Source organism: Puntigrus tetrazona, unplaced genomic scaffold (assembly GCF_018831695.1).
Source record: "Puntigrus tetrazona isolate hp1 unplaced genomic scaffold, ASM1883169v1 S000000689, whole genome shotgun sequence".
Taxonomy (NCBI): Eukaryota; Metazoa; Chordata; class Actinopteri; order Cypriniformes; family Cyprinidae; genus Puntigrus; species Puntigrus tetrazona.
Window position 1 is genome coordinate 153,550 of NW_025048303.1, and position 25,477 is coordinate 179,026.

Here is a 25,477-nt window from a genome sequence, read left to right on the forward strand (position 1 = left end):
GTTTCAGTAACGTACAACGACCACGTTAAACAGTCCATTTTCAGCCGAAGGCGACAAAAACACCCATTGACACGAATAAAGAAACTCCGTTCAGACTAATCACGTGGTCACGTGATGACGTGTCAAACAAACTAAGACTTCTAAAAGTTGTTTGACACGAACAAAATTAAATTAAATCTTTGAAGCGTGTTCATAAATCGTAAAACTACTCCGCTCAACACGCGAACACTCCAAACTGTGTCTCTTTGTTCATGTAAACGAGAGTTTTTATCGACTTTAGCTGAAATGGAGTTTTCAACGTGGTCGCTGTGCGATACTGATACCCTGTTCTCCGAACTACTAAGCGGATGAGATCAAATAAGGTCCACCACATCCACTCTCCTTTAAATGGAGAAAAGGTTTATCGGTCTGACGCGGAGTGTCAGTAGCGTCTAACGAGCCACGTTAAACAGTCCATTTTCAGCTGAAGGCGACAAAAACACCCATTGACACGAATAAAGAAACTCCGTTCGGACTAATCACGTGGTCACGTGATGACGTGTCAAACAAACTAAGACTTCTAAAAGTTGTTTGACACGAACAAATTTAAATTAAATCTTTGAAGCGTGTTCATAAATCGTAAAACTACTCCACGCTCAACGCGAACACTCCAAACTGTGTCTCTTTGTTCATGTAAACGAGAGTTTTTATCGACTTTAGCTGAAATGGAGTTTTCAACGTAGTCGCTGTGCGATACTGATATCCTGTTCTCCGAACTACTAAGCGAATAAGATCAAATAAGGTCCACCACATCCACTCTCCTTTAAATGGAGAGAGAAAAGGTTTATCGGTCTGACACGGAGTTTCAGTAACGTACAACGACCACGTTAAACAGTCCATTTCCAGCCGAAGGCGACAAAAACACCCATTGACACGAATAAAGAAACTCCGTTCGGACTAATCACGTGGTCACGTGATGACGTGTCAAACAAACTAAGACTTCTAAAAGTTGTTTGACACGAACAAAATTAAATTAAATCTTTGAAGCGTGTTCATAAATCGTAAAACTACTCCACGCTCAACGCGAACACTCCAAACTGTGTCTCTTTGTTCATATAAGCGAGTTTTTATGACTTTAGCTGAAATGGAGTTTTCAACGTGGTGGTCGCTGTGCGATACTGATACCCTGTTCTCCCGAACTACTAAGCGAATAAGATCAAATAAGGTCCATGTAACAGACTTTAATAAGAGTTCATTTTAATTCATTTTGTTTGGTGTTGCCTTTGTAATATTTAATGTGTAATGACCAAATTATTTTCGTTTGTTTATTGGGGACTTTTATTTTGAAACAAAATCCGCTTTTAACAACGCTACGGCACTAAAGAGAAAAGGGAATGGGAGAGTGAACGCTTCATGACGGCTTAAAACTCGTTCACGAAAAGCGATGTAACAAGTTTGTTAGCAACCCCGAAAGGCATAAGGTTTGTGTTTTTTATACGCTGTTGATTTAATACAAATGTTTTTGTCAGCATCGCTGAATATGTCAGAGTAATGTTGATATACGTTTTGTATCACTTTGTTCAGCTCTTACGGTGATTTCTGAAGAGCGAAAGGGAACAGAAATAAAGTCTGGAAACATCAGTAAAAGTTTCGGCCATCATTCGGACGGGGTCCGCTACAGTCCACCACATCCACTCTCCTTTAAATGGAGAGAGAAAAGGTTTATCGGTCTGACACGGAGTGTCAGTAACGTACAACGACCACGTTAAACATTCCATTTCCAGCTGAAGGCGACAAAACACCCATTGACACGAATAAAGAAACTCCGTTCGGTCTAATCACGTGGTCACGTGATGGCGTATCAAACAAACTAAGACTTCTAAAAGTTGTTAGACACAAACAAAATTAAATAAAATCTTTGAAGCGTGTTCATAAATCGTAAAACTACTCCACGCTCAACGCGAACACTCCAAACTGTGTCTCTTTGTTCATGTAACGAGAGTTTTTATCGACTTTAGCTGAAATGGAGTTTTCAGCGTGGTGCGCTAAGCGATACTGATACCCTGTTCTCCGAACTACTAAGCGGATAAGATCAAATAAGGTCCACCACATCCACTCTCCTTTAAATGGAGAAAAAGGTTTATCGGTCTGACAGGAGTGTCAAACGTACTAGCGACCACGTCAAACAGTCCATTTTCAGCTGAAGGCGACAAAAACACCCATTGACACGAATAAAGAAACTCCGTTCGGACTAATCACGTGGTCACGTGATGATGTGTCAAACAAACTAAGACTTCTAAAAGTTGTTGAGCCACGAACAAAATTAAATAAAATCTTTGAAGCGTGTTCATAAATCGTAAAAACTACTCCACGCTCAGCGCGAACACTCCAAACTGTGTCTCTTTGTTCATGTATAGCGAGAGTTTTTATCGACTTTAGCTGAAATGGAGTTTTCAACGTGGTGCTGTGCGATACTGATACCCTGTTCTTCAAACTACTAAGCGAATAAGATCAAATAAGGTCCACCACATCCACTCTCCTTTAAATGGAGAGAAAAGGTTTATCGGTCTGACACGGAGTTTCAGTAGCGTTACAACGACCACGTTAAACAGTCCATTTCCAGCTGAAGGCGACAAAAACCCATTGACACGAATAAAGAAACTCCGTTCGGACTAATCACGTGGTCACGTGATGACATATCAAACAAACTAAGACTTCTAAAGTTGTTTGACACGAACAAAATTAAATTAAATATTTGAAGCGTGTTCATAAATGGTAAAACTACTCCACGCTCAACGCGAACACTCCAAACTGTGTCTCTTTGTTCATGTAAGCGAGGTTTTTATCGACTTTAGCTGAAATGGAGTTTTCAACGTGGTCGCTGTGCGATACTGATACCCTGTTCTTCAAACTACTAAGCGGATAAGATCAAATAAGGTCCACCACATCCACTCTCCTTTAAATGGAGAAAAGGTTTATCGGTCTGACACGAGTGTCAGTAACGTCTAACGACCACGTTAAACAGTCCATTTTCAGCTGAAGGCGACAAAAACACCCATTGACACGAATAAAAAACTCCGTTCGGACTAATCCGTGGTCTCGTGATGGCGTGTCAAACAAACTAAGACTTCTAAAAGTTGTTGAGCCACGAACAAAATTAAATAAAATATTTGAAGCGTGTTCATAAATCGCAAACCTGCCGCGCTCAACGCGATCACTCCAAACTGTGTCTCTTTGTTCATGTAAACGAGAGTTTTTATCGACTTTAGCTGAAATGGAGTTTTCAACGTGGTAAGCTGTGCGATACTGATACCCTGTTCTCCGAACTACTAAGCGAATAAGATCAAATAAGGTCCACCACATCCACTCTCCTTTAAATGGAGAGAAAAAGGTTTATCGGTCTGACACGAGTTTCAGTAACTAAGACTTCTAAAAGTTGTTAGACACGAACAAAATTAAATATAATCTATGAAGCGTGTTCATAAATCGTTTAAATAAGTAAACATTGCTAAACATTCAGATTTTTCCTTTAAGAAACTATTAAAGTACTTACATACTAATTGATGAATACAAATCAAAATTAAATAATCAAAAACCGTGTCCCAAGTATTTTTAATGAAGACTGGCAGGCATTTCAAACAACATTACAGTTTTTTTCTGTTCTTGTGTTTTATCAGAAGTATACAATGGCTTAAGATCAGTCTTAAAATCAGCATCAGACTACGCATTTAAAAATTTAGATTCAGAGTTTAAAACATTTCTGTTACCTAACTGCCACTTCAAACTGAGCTTGGGAATAAATAAAGGTTGTCAAATATTTACAATAATAACTACTAAAGCAGAACAAAGCACAACACAAGTGCTTAGAGAGTATACATTTCAACGTTTAACAAAAGTTTAAACATGGAAACCGTTTCGTTGCAGGCCACCTTTACGAGGTCTCTCGCCACTCGTGATCAGAAAGGTCAGAGATTAAGGTGAAGACTCTTGGGTTCACTGGGAGTCGTTTTTGTTCTTCTTTTCCACAACCTTTGTGCCCTTTTCAGGATTGATGATGAAGAAGCACCTTTAAAAGAAAAAAAAACAACAACACTGAAAACCTCTGCAAATGTAGCCACATATACAAAATCTCACAAAAATACACCCCTCACATTTCAACAATCATTTTGATATATATTCTTAAGGGAAAATACTATAGAAATGAAATATGGATATATTTTAGAGTAGTCAATAAGTTTATCTTAAGGCGTACCAAAGAAGAATTTCTAGTATATTAAGTACAAAATTAGTGCATGAAAATAGAGCACATTGAGCACTTGAAGTACATTGTGGAAGTGTAGTTGTTTCCCACCAAGCCAGTTTGTGACCCCCAGAGTATATATTTCCTCTCTAAAAATAACTTAACATACAGCCATAAGTGTCAAAATAGCTTGCAACAGAAGTGAGTACACCTAATGTTAAAACAGATGTATGTCATTTAATCATGCATTGCCATATATCCTATTCATCACATTCATGTTAGTATGAGATAATTGTACACATACCAAATTTGAACATCTCTAATACAATATACACAAATTTGTATGGTCTGTCAAGCAGACAAAAACATTAACATGATGAATAGGACATGTGGCAATGCATGGTTAAATGACATCCATCTGTAAGTTATACTCACTTTTTGTTGCCAGCTATTTGACAATAATGTTTCCGTATGTTAAGTTATTTTTAGAGAAGAAAATCTATACTTCTCTACAAGTAACATATTGACTACTTTACAATATATCCATATTTCATTTCTGTAGTATTGTCCCTTAAGAAGATATACTAAAATGATTTCTGAAATGTAAGGGGTGTACACACTTTTGAGGATATTGTAAACCTCTCGCCTCCTAGGTGTCTTTACATACCTTTGCAAAAATTCAAGCACTGATGCCAGTTCAGTAGGGTAGTGTATATTGAAACAGTAATAACTGCCGAACATTAGGCAAACAGCAGCGATGAATGTAGTGATGTCATCATTCACAATCTTGCGGTCCACACTGAGCATAAATCGAACAGCAGCATAGCAGGAGGGTCCTGTGGATACATTTCAATACAATAAAGTTATGTGCATGTAGCAAGGTATGTGTATTTACATATTTGACTCATTTGATCATAAAAATTGCAGTTTATTTAGTCCTGCCCTGAAAAACTATTTCACATAATATATTTTACACATTCTACAACACAGATTACTGACTCCTTTTACTAAAGTAACCTAGTTTGAAAGTTTAGTTACCCCAAACGGTTAATAATTAAAAGTATAAGGTCATTTACAACTATTACTTTAAGGCCAAATATGCAGAGAACATGTCAAAAGCAAATGATGTGCAAGTTTTATGTCTAATATTAAACAAGACTTGTGAAAAACTACCACAAACACAGAAACGCTCATGATTTAGGTAAAATCATACAGTATTAAGCATCTAGGGTATCTAAACTTTTGAACTGAATTATTTTGTAAACTGAGTTACTAGTCTGTGTTGTGAAATATATGTAAAACCATCTATTATGTGGTGCAGTTTGATCTGGGCAATCCTAATTAAACATATACTGCAAAGGAGTATGTAAAATATATAAACACAAGATAAACATTTAATCATTAAAGCTTTGAGGTGCTACTGTAAGAGAAGAAAACTTAAACTTACCACACACAATAATGCAAGGCGTCGGAGGCAGGTTGTCCAACTCTACATCCTTTGCAAGGCTTGTCTCTTCTACATAATGAGGAAGGAGCTCTTCTTTCTCATCAAAATAGGAGAAAAGTAGAAGAATCATGTCTTTCACATCCTCTGAGCAACCATTCGTCTGTCCTCTCAAAACTTCAAGTTTTGTGACAGCCTGTAAGACACGCTTGTTCCTGGTTGCACAAACATTCCTCATAAAGTTCAACAGCTTGTTTCCTTTTCTGTCAATGCTGTTCAGGAAGGTCTCTTTAAGTGGTATCCCTGTGAGGTCTTTAAAGTGCACTTCCATTCCACTTTCCTGAAACAAAAATGGCCACTCCTCAGTGAGAGTTTTCATGTCTGTTCCATTGTTGATATCTTTTCGTTGACTGTAGTAGGTAGGCTTCATGAGAACCTTCACTTCCTCTTCATTACAGTCAGTTGTTTGTGACAGACTCCTCATCTTCTCTTTTTCAACAGCTGACTCTCAGCAGTTTCACTGAGGGGCATAAATCTAACTTCCCAATTAATGCAGCCGTATGTATCTTGGACTGCAGCTCTTTTTCAGGTGTGACTTCCTCAGTGTCACATTCGTCTGTATCATGAATGCGCTTTTTTATTTTTGGTGTGCTGGTCCTTCTTGCATTTTCGACCCTGGCTTGAAATTGTTTGACCAAGGAGTAGTATCCAGGACCAATCACACTCTCTTCAATCACATCTTGTAAAGACTTTGGATATTTGGCAACAATCCTTTTGGCGACCTCTGTTAAATTCTTCCCTACTTGGACAAGCACAAACTTTCATCATTGCCGCAACAACAATCCTCACCATTTCCCTCGCAACCGAGGACTTGGCCTTTTCTGTCTCTCAAGTGCCTGCATTAATTCCTCAGAAACTTATTCCATGGGACTTCAAAGCTGTCCACCCAGTTCACAATAGAAGGAGGTGCTGGGAGAGGAGTAGGAAGAACTCTGGGACAGAAAAGATCCTGGAGACAAACTGACTGGTTGCTCTGGGGTTTCAGAAATTTGTGCTGTAAAAAAGTTGGACCAGAATAGTTCAACCAAAATGAAAACCACCATCACTGTTTATTATCCTATTGTTATTAAAAACAGGTGTTCATTTAGAATGACAAAATAGTAAGTAAATTCCAAACTTGTTTTAACAGTTGAACAGTGACTTTACAGGGATAGTCCACCCAAAATTTATTTTGTGTATATATTTTATTTAATACATTTTATTTTAACAGTGAGGCAAAATATTATTGTGACCATTAAAAGTATAGTTCACCCAAAAATAAAAATTCTGCAATCAATTACTCACCCTCAAGTTGACCCAAACCTGTATATATTTATTTGTTTTGCTGAAGACAACTAAAGAGATATTTTGAAGAATGTTTGAAAATAAACAGAACAGAGGCACCATTTATATTTCATAGAATGATTTTTTTTACTATGAAAGTGAATGGGGCCTCTGATCCGTTTATTTTCAAACATTCTTCAAAATGTATTCAGTTGTGTTCAGCAAAACATAGACCTTTATACAGGTTTGGATCAACAAGGGGTGAGTAAATATTGACAGAATTTTCAATTTTAATTGAACTATCCTTTAATGGTCACAATTATATTTTGCCTCACTGTTAAAATAAAATGTATTAAATATAATACATTACCAGAAGTAATAACAAAAGCATTTGCTGCTTTTTAATAACAAAAGTAATAAATATGTCTGACCATAAAAGCGATAGTTAATCTAAAAATTCTACAATTCTGTCATCCTTTACTCGCTCTCAGATTGTTCCCAAACGTGTATACATTTCTTTGTTCTGCTAAACACAAAGGAAGATCAATCAATCAATCAATCATTTTTATTTATATAGCGCTTTTAACAACACAGGTTGCATCAAAGCACTGTACAGTATAATGACAGGGATGTATAATGACAGGGATGTATAATGATCGAAAGTGACCAGTTTCTTATTAAATGCAGAGGCGGTCTCTGTAGTCAATTCAACGATAGTCACTAGAAGTTAAGTGTCCCCAACCAAGCAAGCCAGAGCGACAGCGGCAAGAAACAAAACCCCATGCATACAGAATGGAGAAAAAAAAAAACCTTGGGAGAAACCAGACTCAGTTGGGGTCAGTTCTCCTCTGACCGGACGCCCAGCACTTAACTTCCAGTTCAATTTTAAACGCTGCTGTGTCAGGTAGTGTAAATGACTTAGTGTGTGCGTGTGCGTGTGTGTGTGCATCAGGATCTGGTGATCTGTCGACGGGCGCATCTAGGTGTTCTGGTCTCTGATGAACATAATCTCTGGGTGCTGATCCACCATCTAGTCTGGATACAAACTGTGAAAACAGATTGAGAAAGAAACAGGACTAATATTAAGCGTAGATGCCATTCTTTTTACGATGTCACAAGTACATCGTATTGTAGAAGATAGTGTTCCCGGTTCCAGCAAATCTAAGTAATGCAGCCTAAAAATCCTTTAACGGATTTGAATAATAAAAGGTGTGTTGGTGTGTTATGTGTAGGCTAAGTTAAAAAGATGTTATTAGTAAGATATTAGTAAGAATGTCAGTAGCCAAACAGGGAGTAAATAGGGGATGAGATCTGCTTGGTTACTTACAAATATCTTCCTTTGTGTTTAGCAGAACAAAGAAATGTGTATATACGTTTGGAACAATCGGAGAGTGAGTAACTGACAGAATTGTCATTTTGAAATAAAACTATCCCTTTTTTTGTTAAAATATACATGGACTTACTGGTCTCCTTTAGAACAGAAATAAATTTCCTGGCTTGAATGGGCCTCAGTACAGCTCCCAGATCCGATTCCTGAAGAAATCTGAAATCTTCTGGGGTCTCCACTCCAAGTGATTTTAAGGTGTCCTCAAGAGATTTTTAGTTGCGATTGGGAGTTCAGGTAATACAGCATCAATGGCATTGCTAATGTTTGAAATGTTTATCTCTGAATCATCCATTTCTGAAAAACAACCAAAATAAAAATTCACATAAATTAACCAAAACTTGAGAAAATATAGATCAACCATCATGTTCAGTGTGACATCACACTGTGCTTTAATGGAATTACCCTGTTTTCATTCATCATATATGATGTTAAAGGATAGAAAATCTGCCAGGTCATTGATTTTCACACAGTGCATTATTTCAGTCTGATTTTTCAATTCATGCAAATGGTATGCAGGAATGAACTCTGTTACATACTTTCTCAGCAGAAAATGAACAACTTCATCTTTAATGAAAATAAGTGCAAGTTCTCCAAACTCTACTGAGTCCATATGGTTTGTCACAAGAACTGGCCTTTTTGTATAAGCGTACCCCTGTACATTACTTCTGCTGAGCTCTGGGTAATATGCAGTGCTGTTTTTCTCTCAAAGTTAGATCACACATTGACCCTTCTGACAGATAAGCCTGGTACAATTGATGCCTTTCAGAGAGAGTGAAGCACAGGTTTTTGAAATTCTTTAAGTTTCTAGCACATCTTTTAAAGTAACTGTGCTTGCTCTCAAACCGCATTGTCCACAACCTGATTAAAGGACCAAACTTTAAAATCAGTGCAGGGTAGTGTCATAAGTAGTGATGCTTAGGCTTTAGTCCATGTCCTGGAAAGAGAGAATCTGCAAGCAAGATATTCTTGGATAAGAACATCAAAGGTATGCGACCTCTGGCAATGAAATTTTCTGCGCACAAATCATCTCCACAATGTCTTTTAGTTGAAGGGTCAACTGCCAAACATCATCCATGGGCTCTTTCACCTTGTCACACATGATCACAGGAAGAAGTCTTAGAAAATGCCAGTTCTGAACAGCCTGACCAGAAAGCCTTACTCCATTGGAGTTCACTGCACATGGCTTACTCAAGCGCATCAGAGGCACTGTACTTAAATTGCTAATGCGTCTATTCAGAACTGAATAAGTGAACCACTTTTTCTGCTTGATGAAGTACTTGAGGTAAAGGGCTAAATCATAGGAAAGGATACCCTCAAAAAATGTCATGGCCTAAACAAGGTGGTAGGCCAGGCATACAAACATTAAAGTAATTCAGTGAATTAAAAATTGACTCAGATGTTATACCTTCAACGTTTTGTTGTCCCTCAGACTGTAAAATGTCTACTGCAGATTGGTAGTTTTCAGGAGTGCGCTGAGGTCCACATGCATTTGGATCTGTTTGAAAATCTGCTCGTGTTATCCGGCAATACCTGCAGAAATATTCAGAAAAACTAAAATTTTTCTGTAAAACCACCAATATTATGAGACCCCAAATTGTCCCCTGCAATGCACAAAACAGTCCCTTTAACTTTTTTCTCTGCCACAGTTATTCCATTGTCTTCCAGGTCTTTTAAGTCTGAAATTAGCCTGTCATGGCCAAAGTGTTTAAAGTCTTTTTCTCGACACAGCATTACAAGTGACATGTGGTCTGTATTTGATCTTATATGAGGTGGCAAATTAGCCAGAGACAAATATACAGCTAGTACTTTGTGCTTGCTTTTTGCTGAACCTAATGGGTTCACCACCTCAAAAGAATCTTGGTATAGAATTAGTTTGAGACTTGATGGGTTCTGAGAAAAGAACTCATTGTTTTTGTATACCTGACCATCAGTGACATCACAAAGCACATCTGTGCATGATAAGCATGTACCCTGTGTAGCACAATTTCGCCATAGGTCAGACTCCAATAAACACGTCAAAGTGTCTTTCAATGGAACATAGTAGGCAAACCTTTGTGACCTTGTTTCATCTCTTCCTAAGTACAACATTACAGGTTCTGTGTATCTGAACATCTCTTTAAAAGCCTTTGTTCTTGAAAAATTGGTTCTCATTGGTCCTCGTGACTAATGCTGAAAAGTCAGATTCCTTCACATCACATATTCTACCAATGTCTTCATCTGTTAATTCTAAATCACTTTTCAGAAATGCACTCAATTTATTTAAAGTATATGTCTGTCCTAGTTCATGTATGCTTTGCATCTCTTCAACAATATTTTGTATAGTTGATGCTGGCAGAAGAAATTGTCCATGTAATTTCAAGTAGAAAAGAAAATATTTCTGAGAAACAGGTCATTGAAATTTTCTGTAAGATGAACTTCGCCATCATCTCACTAAATCTCTCTGTAGGGCCTGATACTAATGGTTCGGTTTCAAGAGACTGAGAAACTGTCTCCTTATAATGATCTCTTATACTGTCCACAGAACATTGTCTGTGTTTCCTGGACATGTGGGATGTAAACGACGACCTTACAGTAAACGTATGGTGGCATCCTGTCACCGGACATGTCACAACACGTCCTTCGCCTATATGTTCCTTTAAGTGAGCTGTTAGCAATTTGACATCGCGACACTGGCACTGGCACATAGACACATTACACGTAAACACCGTAAGGGCATTTGTAGTATCAACATATGAATCTGTGTTATGTTTACGGTAAAAATGAACCTTAAATGCCCCATATGAACGAAACGTATCGCGACAATCTGTAGCGGCGCACTTGAACATGCATCGTGGTTCATTACAGTGAAGTTTTACATGTAAAACATGTTCCCTAAGGGTTTGCATTGATATTCCACAGAAATAACAGCTAAACATTGTAACTGAAATTCTGCGCTTATGTGGCAGGGTACATGCTACTCATGTTTAAAACCACACACTGCTTAAAACTGTTTAATCCAACTTACCAATGTGCCCAGACACATTTATTTCAGACAGTATTCCCACGAGTTTGTAGTTCGGCCTCTTCAGTGTTTCGCAAGAAAAGCCACTGGTCCACTCCACTGCAGATGTGCTGGAAAGCTAAACTCTCCGCGCCAATGAGAATTCAGCCAATCAAATTCTTCGCCTAAGAGCGCGATGTTTATAATGATTGGATGATGCTTAACGGTTCTCTTTCAAATTCTTAAAACTAATTCCTGAGGTCAGAGTCAAAACAGAGCATTGAATTTCAGAAATTTCATATATTTCATCTAACATACCATAATAAAAATGTAAAACCACTGTTAATTACAGCAAAAGAATATTTCAATTTTTAAAATCAAATATACAAATGTTAAAGTGGACGTAGGCAGACAATTTAACCATACAATTGTAAAGTCCTTCTATACAGTGTTGCACAAAAAGATGATTTTATCACACATGTTAAAAATGTTTATGTCCTGTCTCCTGAATTGTGTTTTTCAAGTGCACACTGTACAGAGGTGTCAAATATGTTTATGTATTTTTAATAAGACATGTTAAGAGGGCAATAATTGCACATAACCTTACAAAATGAAAAAAAAAAGCTTTTACTATAACACAGATGTCAATATCTGACTTAAAACATTACTGACAAATATGTTTGGAATATACTCTTATGTATACTTAATTGTTGTCATAAAATATAATCAAAGCACTGTACTGTTGTTTTAAATGAAAGTAAACATGTTTACAACATTAGAAATTAGCTATTAGCTAACAAGCTAATATATCCAAAACAGTTCTTATGTACACAATGTGCTACAGAGGTCTGGCATTCACGTGACCAGTTCTGCTTACGCCGCCATACTGGCAGGAAAAGAACAGCCGGGAGCATATTTGAAATAAATGGGGCCAGCAGAAGTTTCATGGCAACAGAGTTCACTGCAAACTTTAATTCAAAGATATTTACCAGATTTTAAGCTCTTTAATGTCATTTTAGGGTTACTATCAAACATAAAACCCCGTATCCAACATGTTGAAATTGTAAGGTTTGTAAGGTATAAACAGTCTGGTTTTAAATTATTGTTCAACCACCAATGATACCAATGCTACAGTGCTCAAAATATCTCTGTTTGCCTGCCAAAAGTGTGGAGTTTAGGCTGCGTGATGTCAACTGCAGGAGCTCTATTCTTATATCAAATTAGGTCACATTCTAATTCTAATTTTAAACATCAATGTTTTCTGAAGTTCTTTGTGCTGTTGAAATTTAAGTAATGTATTTTCTGTTTTGATGGTAGAATGACCAGCATATCGGTACAAATCAATGCGCTTAAAGTAGTGTTTCTCAATTCCAATCCTCACGACCCACCTTTAAGAACGTTTTGTTGTCTTAACCCTCTTTGTTGTATCATGCAGAACAATCAGCTTGTGACATCACAGTACCGCGAGAGCGATTTGAAAGCATACAAAGTCCTGTACTTGTCACATGCCGATCGGTATGCACAGCGTTGAACAAACCTATTTCCTTAATTAACACACTAACAAGATGATGAGTTAAATCAGGTGTTTATATTAATTTTAAAAAGACATCTAAAACATTTTGAGATGTGGGTTGTGAGGACTGGAGTTGGGAAACACTGGTTTAAAGCACATGCTCTTGAATGCTATCCCTCACAGCCTTGATTTGGAATCAAGATGGCTGCAGGCTGAATAAGGAGTATAGCACATGTTTATTTCCTTTTTAAAATAGAAAACTAGTGCATATCTAGGCAGATATTATTTTCACTTTTAAACTCTATCAAGGGTTTGGTAAAATATGAACAGTTCTTCCAGGCCTGCTATAATCCAAAATATGTGTTCGCTGTGTCCTGTGTGAGGCTTGTCATGTCAAAATATGGAATTACCTGGAATTGCCCAAGACATAATGTTTTTCTTTAATGTTAATTTAATGATCAAATTTTTTTTCACGTGTCATCACATGTTGGACATTTATACTATGGGCTTTCAAATAAGAACTCATATGGGATTCACACAAAAATGTTCCAAAAACACACATTTCACATGTTTTTGCATGTAAGAACATGTGGTACACGGATCACATGTGAAACACATGAAATTCATATTCTTAGTCTTAGTATATTGTTAATTAACTGCAATAAGCCGTATTTTCATATGTTTTTAACTGTAAAACTTACGGTCTTACTCTGTAAAACTATAAATATGTTTTTCACTGTAAATTTTACAGTTATGACATGTTTTTTGGAATACGGTTTTATCCTGTAGACTTATACTGTACTTTACTGTTTTTTTATTGCACTAAACCGTATTTTCATATGTTTTTAACTGTAAAACTTACGGTCTTACTCTGTAAAACTAAATACGTTTTTTCACTGTAAATTTTACAGTTATGACATGTTTTTTGGAATACGGTTTTATCCTGTAGCATTTATACGGTACTTTACTGTTTTCACGGCAGTAAACCGTATTTTTATATGTTTTAACTGTTAAATTTAAGGTCATACTCTGTAAAACTAATTACGGTTTTCACTGTAAAATCTATGGTTATCCCATGTTTTGTGGAATACGGTTTTATTCTGTACCATTTATACGGTATTTTACTGTTAAATTTACGGACATTTTTTACAGTGTACAACGACCACGTTAAACAGTCCATTTCCAGCTGAAGGCGACAAAAACACCCATTGACACGAATAAAGAAACTCCGTTCGGACTAATCACGTGGTCGCGTGATGGCGTGTCAAACAAACTAAGACTTCTAAAGTTGTTTGACACGAACAAAATTAAATTAAATCTTTGAAGCGTGTTCATAAATCGTAAAACTACTCCACGCTCAACGCGAACACTCCAAACTGTGTCTCTTTGTTCATGTAAACGAGAGTTTTTATCGACTTTAAGCTGAAATGGAGTTTTTAACGTGGTCGCTCTGCGATACTGATACCCTGTTCTCCGAACTACTAAGCGGATAAGATCAAATAAGGTCCACCACATCCACTCTCCTTTAAATGGAGAGAGAAAAGGTTTATCCGTCTGACACGGAGTGCCAGTAACGTACAACGACCACGTTAAACAGTCCATTTCCAGCTGAAGGCGACAAAAACACCCATTGACACGAATAAAGAAACTCCGTTCGGACTAATCACGTGGTCACGTGATGACGTGTCAAACAAACTAAGACTTCTAAAAGTTGTTTGACACGAACAAAATTAAATTAAATCTTTGAAGCGTGTTCATAAATCGTAAAACTACTCCACGCTCAACGCGAACACTCCAAACTGTGTCTCTTTGTTCATGTAAACGAGAGTTTTTATCGACTTTAAGCTGAAATGGAGTTTTTAACGTGGTCGCTCTGCGATACTGATACCCTGTTCTCCGAACTACTAAGCGGATAAGATCAAATAAGGTCCACCACATCCACTCTCCTTTAAATGGAGACAGAAAGGGTTTATCGGTCTGACACGGAGTGTCAGTAACGTACAACGACCACGTTAAACAGTCCATTTCCAGCTGAAGGCGACAAAAACACCCATTGACACGAATAAAGAAACTCCGTTCGGACTAATCACGTGGTCACGTGATGACGTGACAAACAAACTAAGACTTCTAAAAGTTGTTTGACACGAACAAAATTAAAGTAAATCTTTGAAGCGTGTTCATAAATCGTAAAACTACTCCACGCTCAACGCGAACACTCCAAACTGTGTCTCTTTGTTCATGTAAACGAAAGTTTTTATGGACTTTAGCTGAAATGGAGTTTTTTTAACGTGGTCGCTGTGCGATACTGATACCCTGTTCTCCGAACTACTAAGCGGATAAGATCAAATAAGGTCCACCACATCCACTCTCCTTTAAATGGAGAGAGAAAAGGTTTATCAGTCTGACACGGAGTGCCAGTAACGTACAACGACCACGTTAAACAGTCCATTTCAGCTGAAGGCGACAAAACACCCATTGCCACGAATAAAGAAACTCCGTTCGGACTAATCACGCGTGAGTCACGTGATGACGTGTCAAACAAACTAAGACTTCTAAAAGTTGATTGACACGAACAAAATTAAATTAAATCTTTGAAGCGTGTTCATAAATCGTAAAACTACTCCACGCTCAACGCGAACACTCCAAACTGTGTCTCTTTGTTCATGTAAACGAGAGTTTTTATCGACTTTAAGCTGAAATGGAGTTTTTAACGTGGTCGCTCTGCGATACTGATACCCTGTTCTCCGAACTACTAAGCGGATAAGATCAAATAAGGTCCACCACATCCACTCTCCTTTAAATGGAGAGAAAAGGGTTTATCGGTCTGACACGGAGTGTCAGTAACGTCACAACGACCACGTTAAACAGTCCATTTCAGCTGAAGGCGACAAAAACACCCATTGACACGAATAAAGAAACTCCGTTGAATAATCACGTGGTCACGTGATGGCGTATCAAACAAACTAAGACTTCTAAAAGTTGTTTGACACGAACAAAAATTAAATTAAATCTTTGAAGCGTGTTCATAAATCGTAAAACTACTCCACGCTCAACGCGATCACTCCAAACTGTGTCTCTTTGTTCATGTAAACGAGTTTTTATCGACTTTAAGCTGAAATTGAGTTTTTAACGTGGTGCGCTCTGCGATACTGATACCCTGTTCTCCGAACTACTAAGCGGATAAGATCAAATAAGGTCCACCACATCCACTCTCCTTTAAATGGAGAGAAAAGGGTTTATCGGTCTGACACGGAGTGTCAGTAACGTCTAGCGACCACGTTAAACAGTCCATTTCCAGCTGAAGGCGACAAAAACACACATTGACACGAATAAAGAAACTCCGTTCGGAATAATCACGTGGTCACATGATGACGTGTCAAACAAACTAAGACTTCTAAAAGTTGTTTGACACGAACAAAATTAAATTAAATCTTTGAAAGCGTGTTCATAAATCGTAAAACTACTCCACGCTCCATGCGAACACTCCAAACTGTGTCTCTTTGTTCATATAAGCGAGAGTTTTATCGACTTTAAGCTGAAATGGAGTTTTTAACGTGGTCGCTCTGCGATACTGATACCCTGTTCTCCGAACTACTAAGCGGATAAGATCAAATAAGGTCCACCACATCCACTCTCCTTTAAATGGAGAGAAAAAGGTTTATCAGTCTGACACGGAGTGCCAGTAACGTACAACGACCACGTTAAACAGTCCATTTCAGCTGAAGGCGACAAAAACACCCATTGCCACGAATAAAGAAACTCCGTTCGGACTAATCACGTGGTCACGTGATGACGTGTCAAACAAACTAAGACTTCTAAAAGTTGATTGACCACGAACAAAATTAAATTAAATCTTTGAAGCGTGTTCATAAATCGTAAAACTACTCCACGCTCAACGCGAACACTCCAAACTGTGTCTCTTTGTTCATGTAAACGAGAGTTTTATCGACTTTAAGCTGAAATGGAGTTTTTAACGTGGTGGCTCTGCGATACTGATACCCTGTTCTCCGAACTACTAAGCGGATAAGATCAAATAAGGTCCACCACATCCACTCTCCTTTAAATGGAGAGAAAAGGGTTTATCGGTCTGACACGGAGTGTCAGTAACGTACAACGACCACGTTAAACAGTCCATTTCCAGCTGAAGGCGACAAAACACCCATTGACACGAATAAAGAAACTCCGTTCGGACTAATCACGTGGTCGCGTGATGGCGTGACAAACAAACTAAGACTTCTAAAAGTTGTTTGACACGAACAAAATTAAAGTAAATCTTTGAAGCGTGTTCATAAATCGTAAAACTACTCCACGCTCAACGCGAACACTCCAAACTGTGTCTCTTTGTTCATGTAAACGAAAGTTTTTATGGACTTTAGCTGAAATGGAGTTTTTAACGTGGTCGCTGTGCGATACTGATACCCTGTTCTCCGAACTACTAAGCGGATAAGATCAAATAAGGTCCACCACATCCACTCTCCTTTAAATGGAGAGAGAAAAGGTTTATCAGTCTGACACGGAGTGCCAGTAACGTACAACGACCACGTTAAACAGTCCACTTTCAGCTGAAGGCGACAAAAATACCTATTGACACGAATAAAGAAACTCCGTTCGGACTAATCACGTGGTCACGTGATGACGTGTCAAACAAACTAAGACTTCTAAAAGTTGATTGACACGAACAAAATTAAATTAAATCTTTGAAGCGTGTTCATAAATCGTAAAACTACTCCACGCTCAACGCGATCACTCCAAACTGTGTCTCTTTGTTCATGTAAACGAGAGTTTTTATCGACTTTAAGCTGAAATGGAGTTTTTAACGTGGTCGCTCTGCGATACTGATACCCTGTTCTCCGAACTACTAAGCGGATAAGATCAAATAAGGTCCACCACATCCACTCTCCTTTAAATGGAGAGAAAAAGGTTCATCGGTCTGACACGGAGTGTCAGTAACGTACAACGACCACGTTAAACAGTCCATTTCCAGCTGAAGGCGACAAAAACACCCATTGACACGAATAAAGAAACTCCGTTCGGAATAATCACGTGGTCACGTGATGACGTGTCAAACAAACTAAGACTTCTAAAAGTTGTTTGACACGAACAAAATTAAATAAAATCTTTTGAAGCGTGTTCATAAATCGTAAAACTACTCCACGCTCAACGCGATCACTCCAAACTGTGTCTCTTTGTTCATGTAAACGAGAGTTTTTATCGACTTTAGCTGAAATGGAGTTTTCAACGTGGTCGCTGTCTGTCGATGCTGATACCCTGTTCTCCGAACTACTAAGCGGATAAGATCAAATAAGGTCCACCACATCCACTCTCCTTTAAATGGAGAGAGAAAGGGTTTATCGGTCTGACACGGAGTGCCAGTAACGTACAACGACCACGTTAAACAGTCCATTTCCAGCTGAAGGCGACAAAAACACCCATTGACGAATAAAGAAACTCCGTTCGGACTAATCACGTGGTCACGTGATGACGTGTCAAACAAACTAAGACTTCTAAAAGTTGTTTGACACGAACAAAATTAAATAAAATCTTTGAAAGCGTGTTCATAAATCGTAAAACTACTCCACGCTCAACGCGATCACTCCAAACTGTGTCTCTTTGTTCATGTAAACGAGAGTTTTTATCGACTTTAAGCTGAAATGGAGTTTTTAACGTGGTCGCTCTGCGATACTGATACCCTGTTCTCCGAACTACTAAGCGGATAAGATCAAATAAGGTCCACCACATCCACTCTCCTTTAAATGGAGAGAAAGGTTTATCAGTCTGACACGGGAGTGTCAATAACGTCTAACGACCACGTTAAACAGTCCATTTCCAGCTGAAGGCGACAAAAATACCCATTGACACGAATAAAGAAACTCCGTTCGGACTAATCACGTGGTCACGTGATGACGTGTCAAACAAACTAAGACTTCTAAAAGTTGTTTGACACGAACAAAATTAAATAAAATCTTTGAAGCGTGTTCATAAATCGTAAACCTACTCCACGCTCAACGCGATCACTCCAAACTGTGTCTCTTTGTTCATATAAACGAGTTTTTATCTACTTTAGCTGAAATGGAGTTTTCAACGTGGTCGCTGTGCGATATACTGATACCCTGTTCTCCGAACTACTAAGCGAATAAGATCAAATAAGGTCCACCACATCCACTCTCCTTTAAATGGAGAGAAAAAAAGGTTTATCGGTCTGACACGGAGTGTCAGTAACGTACAACGACCACGTTAAACAGTCCACTTTCAGCTGAAGGCGACAAAAACACCCATTGACACGAATAAAGAAACTCCGTTCGGACTAATCACGTGGTCACGTGATGACGTGTCAAACAAACTAAGACTTCTAAAAGTTGTTTGACAGGAAGAAAATTAAATTAAATCTTTGAAGCCTGTTCATAAATCATAAAACTACTCCACGCTCAACGAAAACTCCAAACTGTGTCTCTTTGTTCATGTAAACGAGAGTTTTTATCGACTTTAGCTGAAATGGAGTTTTCAACGTGGTCGCTGTGCGATACTGATACCCTGTTCTCCGAACTACTAAGCGGATAAGATCAAATAAGGTCCACCACATCCACTCTCCTTTAAATGGAGAGAAAGGGTTTATCGGTCTGACACGGAGTGCCAGTAACGTACAACGACCACGTTAAACAGTCCATTTCCAGCTGAAGGCGACAAAACACCCATTGACACTGTGACGGCGTCCGAGATCGATCAGCGTTGCCCTGGGAACAAACACGGAACACCTACACCAGCCACTCAACGGCGGATTCGCCACACCTGGAGCTCATCAGCCGCGGGCCAGATAAGCCCGGCCAGGCGGCGGCTTCAGTGAGCCACGAGATTCGGAGCGCGCAAGCTAACCTGTTGTCTCTTTCTTTGTCTCCCAGAAGCTACAACGTGGCGCCTGCCTGAGCTACTTCCCCTACTACCTCACAGTGGACTCCCTCACGTTACTAAGCACGGAAACACCGAGGCGACTCACGCTGCACTCAGCGGATTCACCGCTACACCACCCCCGGACTCACGCCGCACTCCTCGCCGCGGACTCACCGCTCACCTTCTGTGTATTGTCTAATAAATACACCCTCCGGGGAGTTTCACTGCACCTGTTTCTCTTGTGCTTCCTCTGCCTCGCCACAAGTGGTGGAGAATGCGAGCGGTTTTAAGCGCAAGAAGAAACGGAGAAACAAAGAGAAAAAGGAAGAGCGCTATCGCCGCCTCTATTAAAGGTTCCCCACAACATCAACTTCTCTCTTTGTTTTCCCCCAGGCAGCGCTCGCTTCCCGGCGAGGATGGAGGAATTCCTCAACGCCTCTCAGAGGTTTCCATTCGCCAGCAACAGATCGTCGAGCATTTGGCTACCCGCCAGAACGAGACCGAGCAGGAGCTTCGCTGCTCTCTCAGCGCCGCCACTCAACCACGCCCGTCGTGCCTGATCCCCGGATGCAAGCCACACAGCTGCTACCCAAAATGGCCGCCAGCGATGACCCCGAAATATATCTCGAGATGTTAGTGAGCGTCGCAACCACGGGAAGGATGGGACCGGAGAGATTGGGCGCGCGCGTTGGCCCGCTGCTGTCAGGAGAGCCCCAGCGTGCCTACTTCAGCATGCCGGCCGACCTGGCGAATGTATCGACGACCTAAAGAGGGAAATCTTGGGCAGGGTCGGTCTATCACCGGTCTCACGCAGCCCAAGCCTTCAAGAGTGGGTCTTCCAGTCTGCGCCAGCCGGCAAGGACCCAGGCCGCCCGAACTTACTCGGCTAGCGCAACACTGGCTCCTGGACGGGACACCAACCCCGCCATCATTGTGGAAAGGGTGGTGATAGACCGGCTCCTGCGGGCTCTCCCGGAGTGCTCGCCAGGCGGTCGGTATGAGAAACCCCAAGAACGTCATGGAGTTGGTTGAGGCGGTCGAGCTGGCGGAAGCCGCGCAGGCGTCGAGAGGCCGGGAGGCGGGCGCCATCTTTTCCCGGAGGGTGTCCCAGGAGCGACCCAGCGCGGAGGGCACCCGGCGACCGATGGAGAGGCGGCGGTCCCGACCGTGAGAGATGAGCGATGCCAACCGAAGAGGCTTCCAACTCCTCTAGGCGTGGCTGGCAGGCTGCAGTCTCCACCGGGGAGCTTCCCGCGCGCGCACGGAAATCCCGTCGGCCTGAATGGGCGGAAGTTCAGAGCCCTCCTTGACCCTGGCAGTACCATCAGCCTGGTTCAGTCCAGCCTCCCTACCCGCGCGCGGAACGCGGAAGCGGCTGCCACTGACCTGCGTCCACGGGGACACCAGGAAAGTGTCCACCCGCCTCATCACCGTGGCAGCGGCAGGAGGAAGCTGGCCCCTGGAGGTGGGTCTCGTACAGGACCTGCGGTACCAATCATCCTCGGCGGGACTGGCCGGGCTTGAGAGGCGCTACATACCGCGGCGCAGCCTGTCAGCCCCAAAGCCCACGCCGGAAGAGCGAGGGGAGAGGACCGCGCCGCCCTGCCGTTCTCCTAGCATCGGACAGCGGAAGAGATGGTGAGTCCCCTCCGAATACTACTAATGTATTCTTTGATGTGTTCAACAGGTAGTCGGAGGGCTCGTTCGGCCGGGCTCAGCGGGAGGATGACCGGCTCAAGAATGGCTGGAACCAGGTACATTTCATGGATGGAGAAGAGACGGCCCGGCCCCATCCTCTTCCCCATTTTATTGTGGAGAACGGCCTGCTCTGTTGTGTCGCCCAGCGAGGAGGGAGGAGAAACGGCTCCTGGTGGTGCCCGAGGAAAAGTGGACACCATCTTGGAGCTCGCCCACGCCCACCCGTTGGCCGGACACCTCGGGGCCGCCAACACTATCAAGAGGATCCGGGACCGTTTCCACTGGCCGGGGCTCGGCGGAGCGTGAAACTGTTCTGCCAGGCCTGCCCGAGTGCCAGAAGACCTCGCCCGGCCATCTCCCCTAGTCCACTTATCCCGCTGCCCATAATCGAGGTGCCCTTCGAGCGCATCGGGATGGATCTGGTGGGCCGCTGCGAGGTCTGCCCGCGCCCACGAACACATCCTGGTGATCGTGGACTCGCCACCCGGTACCCGAAGCCATCCCACTCCGCCAAAGCCACCGCCAAGGCGTCGCCCAGGAGCTCTTCACCCTGTCCACCAGAGTGGGGATACCGGGGAGATACTGACAGACCAAGGCACCCGTTCATGTCCCGAGTGATGGCCGACCTCTGCCGGCTGCTACGGATCCAGCAGCTGCGCGCCTCAGTGTACCACCCCAGGCGGACGGACTTGTGGGCGGTTCAACCAGACACTGAAGCAGATGTTGAGAAGGGTTGTCTCCGAGGACAAGCGGGACTGGGACCAGATGCTCCCCTCGTCCTCTTGAGTGCGAGAGGTGCCCCAGGCCTCCACCGGCTTCACCCCATTCGAGTTGCTGTTCGGCCGACAGCCGCGAGGCCTGCTGGACGTGGCGAAAGAGGCCTGGGAGCAGCAGCAGCAGCCGGATGCACAGAGGTCGGTCGTAGAACACGTCCAAGCCATGCGGGACCGGATTGAACGGGTGATGCCCCTCGTGCGGGAGCACATGGCGCAGGCCCAGCAGCAACAACAACGGCACTATAACCGCCCTGCACAACCCGGGAATTCCAGGTCGGCGACCGGGTCATGGTACTAGTCCCCACCAATGCCTGCAAATTCCTGGCCACCTGGCAGGGTCCATATACCATCCTGGAAAAGATCGGCCCGGTTACTTACCGAGTCCGCCAACCAGACCGTCGACGCACTGAACAAATATACCACATCAACTTGTTGAAGAAGTGGGTGGGGACTAGGGAACACCTTTCCACACTCGCCATTCAGGAGGGCCCGTCACGTCGACACAAGCGCCCTGCTCGCTCCGCTGAAGGCGGAACTCCAACATTTGGTCGGTCAGTTCTCGGATGTGTTCTGCGTCCACGCCGGGCAGACTAACCTCCTCCAGCACGAGATCCGGACCCTCCCGGCGTCATCGTCGGCAGCGGCCCTACCGGATCCCTGAGGCTCGTCGGCGAGCTGTTGAGGAGGAGGTAAACCAAATGCTGAAGTTGGGGTGATTGAACCATCGGCGAGCCCGTGGTCAGCCCCATCGTCCTGGTTCCTAAACCTGGCGGCACCCTCCGCTTCTGCAATGACTACGGCGACTCAACCAGGTCTCCGAGTTCGGCGGATATCCCATGCCCGTGTAGGCGAACTGCTGGAACGTCTCGGAAGGGCCCGGTATATCTCCACCCTCGACCTCACAAAAGGATACTGGCAGGTCCCACTGTCAGAGGAAGCCAAACCAAAAACAGCCTTCTCCACCCCCGGCGGCCACTGGCAATACCGGTCCCTTCCCTTCGGCCTACACGGGGCACCAGCCACCTTCCAGAGACTCATGGACATCTTACTCCGACCCCACCAACAGTACGCTGCTGCCTATCTTGATGACCTTGTGATCCACTCGGAGACCTGGGAGGACCATCTCGGCGCCTACGGAGGGTGCTTCGGGATCTTCGACGGGCTGGACTCACCGCCAACCCCAAGAAATGTCACCTGGCGCTCTTTGAAGCAAAGTACCTGGGTTACCGAGTTGGGAGAGGACTGATCCGGCCACAGGAGAACAAAGTCACCGCGGTCCAGGAGACACCGAGGCCCACCAACAAAACCCAGGTACGCGCCTTCTTGGGGTTGGCAGGGTATTACCGTTGTTTCATCCCGACTTCTCCTCCATAGCCGCCCCTCTGACAGACCTGACCAGGAAGGGGCAGCCTGAGCGGGTTCTGTGGAACCCGGCCGCGGAGGCGTTCGGGAGGATTAAGGCCGCACTCACCTCGGACCCTGTCCTGAGAGCCCCGGACTTCGGCTGCCCCTTCCTGCTACAGGCGGATGCTTCTGATGTGGGTCTGGGGCCGTGCTGTCCCAGATCCAGGAGGGTGAGGAGCATCCGGTCCTATACATCAGTAGGAAGCTGACCCCCGCCGAGAAGAACTACGCCGCGGTAGAGAAGGAGGCCCTAGCCGTCAAGTGGGCAGTCCTGGAACTGCGGTACTACCTCCTGGGCCGGCGGTTCACCCTACTTACCGACCACGCACCCCTACAGTGGATGGCCAGGGCTAAGGACACAAGCGCCAGGGTGACCCGCTGGTTCCTCGCGCTCCAGGACTTCCACTTTGGCGTGCAACACCGCTGGGGCAGCCAACGCCAACGCCGGCGGCCTGCTCGCGGATGTGGTCTACTTTTGCAGGTCTGTCAGGGGTCACTCCCCACCCACCCCAAATTTCCCCGTTACTACGCTCTGCTTTATCCACCAGGACCAGGACAGCGCTTGGGGGGGAGTGTGTGCGTCCGAGGAAGGATCAGCGTTGCCCTGGGAACAAACCTGAAACACCTACACCAGCCACTCAACAGCGGATTCGCCACACCTGGAGCTCATCAGCCGCGGGCCAGATAAGCCCGGCCAGGCGACGGCTTCAGGGAGCCACGAGACTCCGGAAACGCAAGCTAACCTGTTGTCTCTTTCTTTGTCTCCCAGAAGCTACAACGTGACGGGCCTGCCTGAGCTACTTCCCCTTCTACCTCACAGTGGACTCCCTCACGTTTCTAAGCACGGGAAGCACCGAGGCGACTCACCGCTGCACTCACCGGATTCACCGCTACACCACCCCGGACTCACCGCCGCACTCCTGCGCACGGACTCACTGCTCACCTTCTGTGTATTGCCTAATAAATACACCCTCCGGGAATTTCACCGCACCTGTTTCTCTTGTGCTTCCTCTGCCTCGCCACAATGTCGATGGGTGTTTTGATCGCCTTTAGCTGGAAATGGAGTGTTCATCGTGGTGGTTGTACATTACTGACACTCTGTGCTCCGAATTGTATAGCGTTGAGTGCTTTGACAGGATATGGTTGAAATGTAAATAAAGGTGCCTGATTAATTTGATATCGTTGAGAAATAGACTTGCGTTTACTTGCACTCAGTGTGGCTCATGGCGTCAGCGATGTTTGTCTTCCAACTGAATTAATGTGAGTTGATTTATTAAGGAAGGAAGGCATTGATGTAGGGACGAAGGCATGAAAAAAAGGGGAAATGGGCGTGTTGTTTTGGCGTGGTGAGGGGCGGCGGAAGCGCCGCGCTCGGCCAAGTTTGCGGTGGGGCGCCTTTTTCTCGGGCAGACAATGTCGAAGAGTTGCAGAAGACATGAAAAGAGTGGAGTGGAAAAGCTGGTGTGCGTCTTTGGCCTGCTGCCGGTGCCTTCTTTAAATAGCTCGCATTCGCTGGCTGCTTTCGCTTACGGCCATACCACCCTGAGCACACCCGATCTCGGAAGCTAAGCAGGGGCGGGCCTGGTTAGTACTTGGATGGTAGACCGCCTGGGAATACCAGGTGCTGTAAGCTTTTGCTTTTCCTTCACCAGTCAGCGGCGCTCTTCTCCAGGGGCGACTGTTTTGGCTCGCTCCTTTACCCTTTTACATTTGCTGCTGCTTTGCTTTGCCCTTCTCTGTGCCGCCTTTCTGCTTCGTCGCTGTGACGGAGGACAGCTCAACGTCGTCATTCTGGCTTTCTCCTCCAGGGAGCGATAGACAGACCTTCTCTCTCTCTCTACAGCGACC

At 43.2% G+C, this 25,477-nt stretch overlaps 2 long non-coding RNA genes and 1 pseudogene across 2 annotated transcripts; 1 reads left to right on the forward strand and 2 right to left on the reverse strand.

The window, feature by feature from the left end:
• Positions 1–3,985: 3,985 nt before the first annotated feature.
• Positions 3,986–5,761, reverse strand: LOC122334944. The gene is made up of 3 exons (XR_006248853.1): positions 5,667–5,761; positions 4,887–5,055; positions 3,986–4,045 (listed from the first exon to the last, which is right to left on the reverse strand). It is a non-coding gene; the product is annotated as an uncharacterized LOC122334944 (long non-coding RNA).
• Positions 5,762–8,650: 2,889 nt separating this feature from the next.
• On the reverse strand, positions 8,651–11,497 carry LOC122334943. The gene is made up of 3 exons (XR_006248852.1): positions 11,378–11,497; positions 9,779–9,903; positions 8,651–8,667 (listed from the first exon to the last, which is right to left on the reverse strand). It is a non-coding gene; the product is annotated as an uncharacterized LOC122334943 (long non-coding RNA).
• A 13,656-nt stretch (positions 11,498–25,153) lies between these two features.
• LOC122334950 lies at positions 25,154–25,262 on the forward strand (annotated as a pseudogene).
• Positions 25,263–25,477: the final 215 nt, after the last annotated feature.